Genomic DNA, 3,402 nt, shown 5'->3' with positions numbered 1-3,402 from the left:
TCCTCAAACCATTCCCGAATAATGTGTGCAGTGTGGCACGGTGTGTTATCCTGCTGACAGAGGCCACTGTCACAGGGAATACCTTTGCCATGACCTGGCCTGCAATGATATTTAGGTAGGTGGCATGTGTCATATTGATGTTCACATCAATGCCCTGACCCAGGGTTTCCCAGTAGAGCACTGCTTAGAGCATCACACTTCCTTCACTGACCTGTCTTCTTCCCACAGTACATTGACTTACATAGAGTAAAGTAGGTTTTTTCCTTCTCTTGTGAATTTACCATTTTAGAGAGATATGGTTTTGCTCCAACAGCAGCGATCTATAATTTTTTTCATGTTATTTATTCTCTGTAGGTGCTGTTTTTGTTGTATACTTTGTTGTTTTAAATGAAAAAGAAATGCTTAAAATGTGAATTAATTTTCAGAGGAATCAGATGAGCCCTTTTGTATGATGTCATTTTATTCTAAAACTTCAACTGTTTAGAAAGTTTTAGCACTGTAATTATCAGTGTTTTTATTTATTCTGAATTGAGTAGTGTTTCATAGCAACATTAACCGTTGTGAATTAGTGAAAAGAGCAAGTCCCAAATATAGAACACTTTCATCCAGCCAGATGGCTTGCACATACTTAATAATTTGGAAGCCGTATGCTGCTCAGTTTAGATTAAGTTAGCTTCTAAAACCTCACATTGCTCTGTAGGAAACGTAGGTGGGATTAAATTCTGTTAAAAGAAATCTGCAGAGTTTAAGGCTTCCAAAAGTCTCAGCAGTGAAGGATGAGTACAATTCTGCAAGGAATGTGTTAATTGTCCTGGATGCAATGGTATTACAGGCTGTCCTGCATTGTAAGCATTTTTGGAACGTCAATATCTTACAGATATTCACAGAACAGAAATTCAACTCGGCTTCTTTGCATTTTGGAGCGTATAAATGAAGAAGATGTATTGTTGCCTCTTTCAAAATATGATGAACTCGCACAATGACAGAAAATAATCATCCAGGTTAGAATGCCTACATTAGATGTCATGGTTTTATAATCCTCATTCTGTGGAAGGAACACATTGAGATTCCTTCTTCCTTTCTTCTTCACTTCACTACTAATTGGTTGAAAGAGATGAAGACAAGCAACCAAACCACAATGAGGCAAGTCAAAACATCAGCTTTCAGAAGACAAGCTCAGCACAAAAAAAAAAAAAACCTACTCTGTGGTGGTCCTGACCACTGGAGAACAGGCTAAAAGGGGACTAAGAAAGTATGCAGAGAAACAGATGAACTACATTCTATAATTTTAGAAATACTAAGCGCTTCTGTATAGTAAGTAGAGCCGATAAAATGGACAATGAATGAAGATACAAGGAGTTGTACTTAATGAAGTGGCTGGTCGTACATGCAATACATAGCGAATCACGTTATAATATGCTGATGTATTTTTTTGTCATCTTCTCCCCTTCCATCATTTCCCAAGATACCTTTAAAAAAACATTTACATTGCAGCTAAGTTACATCAATGAATCCTTCAGCAGATTTTGAAGGAGCTAGTCCCTTGGAAAGATTAAAATGTCATGCAAATGGGCAAATCTGTTACCGTCAGCAACTAAGCTACCGAAATTGAGTACATGGATGCAGAGAGGTTTTGGAAGAATTTTGAGGTTTTAGCAGTATGTTAAGAACTAAGTGAAGTACTGTAAATCACTTTGATATAACCTGTAAAGTATGACTGGACTGGGGAACGAAGCCCAGGATTTATCTACACCAACCCACTACAACCACAACCACAATGACCCCCTCACCACCACCACCACCACCACCACCACACCACAACAACAACAAACTAAGCTATCTATCTTAGTTACAGTGAGTGGATACATATTATCAAACACAATAAACACAGTTTATCTCTTTAAAATACATCAGAGTAAACAGAGTCAACAAAGCTGTAAGTTGGCTAAGAACTGGACTGACCTATTACCTACCTAGTTAATTAACTAGTGTGTATTCACATGAAGTTAGTCATCTATAGCATTAGGGTACAAGTAGACTGAATGAACTGGCTAGCTTACCCTTATTTCACTTTGGCCCTACAGATACTCGCACTGATATGCAAATTGTGTGCTTTCATTTCTTTGCATCTTGTTTAAGAAACTTTTTTTTCATGCACCCCCCTCTCCTGTATGCTGGTTGGAGGTTTATTCTACATCTGTCTAGCTAGCCTTTCCCGGTTGTTATTGTCACACAAAGTGAGAGGTTCTAAGTTACCAGCATAAGAAAAACCACTGTTGTGGAAATGGAAGATGTCTAATTAAATTATGTGGCATGCGCTCCGCCCCTCCACACGTGTGGCTCTCTCCTCGGCGAGGTGTGTCGCCGCTGAGTGCTCGGGCCCCGCCTTTCTGCCAGCTCTCTCGGCTGTCATCGTCAGGGCCTGGGGGGTGGGCATATGCCACAACTAATTATATGGATTTATTTAAGTTACACAAATACAAGTCAAATACACAAGCACAAATAAAATGTGCACACTTTTAAAAGAAGCAGTAGTTAAAAAAAAAAAGTGTTCAGCCTGTTTTTGCATACAGACTACTCTGTTTATAAACAGTCCATCATCCATTAACATGGGATTGGAGGTAAAAGGGAGTGGTCCAATAGAGAAGCCATGCATAATAGGCCAAGAGTCTGCCTAGATTGGCATTGAGTTGGAAGGGCTCAGTTGTCTCGCTTGCGCAGGCAGGCTCCAGCTACTCCGAAACACTATGGGCAAACAATAAAACAGTCTCTTGGTCACAGTCGTGCACCACCGGCGAAATTTCACACACGCATAGGCAATCCAACTTTCCTTTACTTATCTTCAGTGCACGTTGAGCCAAGCTCCATATCCAGCCACCAGCACCAAGTCGTCTTGCTTCTGCAGGCTTGCTTTGCACGATAAGCACACTATGGAAGAGAGACAGTTCCTCAGTCGCAGACACACAAAAACAGCACAGCTTTAGTGTGCGTTGAATCAAACTCCGTGTCCAACTCGAACCTGGCTCTTCTCCCTCACCAGGTCTGCAGTCGTTGCTTATGTTTGCACAACAAGTCCTCCGAGCAAGGCACACCGCTCCAGCCTCCGTGGACACCTGTCCATCAATTAGCAATCAACAGTCTCACACACAGCCAGCACGAGGCAGAGGGGATAGTCAGCTGGCTGTAATGATCAGCTGTTTGTATGCATTCACACAGACCCACAGTTACAAGCACACAGTGTCACAGCAAACTGACAGCAAATAGTGTTTGAAAGGAATCAGCAATTACAGCACAAGGCAATTTACTGCACACAGTACACATAAATCCAAGAATCAAAAAAACAAAAAAAAAACACAAACAGCACAATAAATCAAACACAGCTGAGAGATGTTCGTCCCGACC

The 3,402-nt window shown here is 41.0% G+C and overlaps 1 long non-coding RNA gene across 1 annotated transcript; it reads right to left on the bottom strand.

Annotated features, from left to right (window-relative positions):
* Window positions 1-2,279: 2,279 nt before the first annotated feature.
* Window positions 2,280-3,178, bottom strand: LOC108441630. Its single transcript, XR_001858957.1, has 2 exons — window positions 3,038-3,178; window positions 2,280-2,928 (listed from the first exon to the last, which is right to left on the bottom strand). It is a non-coding gene; the product is annotated as an uncharacterized LOC108441630 (long non-coding RNA).
* Between the last annotated feature and the right edge of the window lie 224 nt (window positions 3,179-3,402).

Source organism: Pygocentrus nattereri, chromosome 16 (genome assembly GCF_015220715.1).
Source record: "Pygocentrus nattereri isolate fPygNat1 chromosome 16, fPygNat1.pri, whole genome shotgun sequence".
Taxonomy (NCBI): domain Eukaryota; kingdom Metazoa; phylum Chordata; class Actinopteri; order Characiformes; family Serrasalmidae; genus Pygocentrus; species Pygocentrus nattereri.
This window is presented reverse-complemented; position numbering and strand designations above follow the sequence as displayed.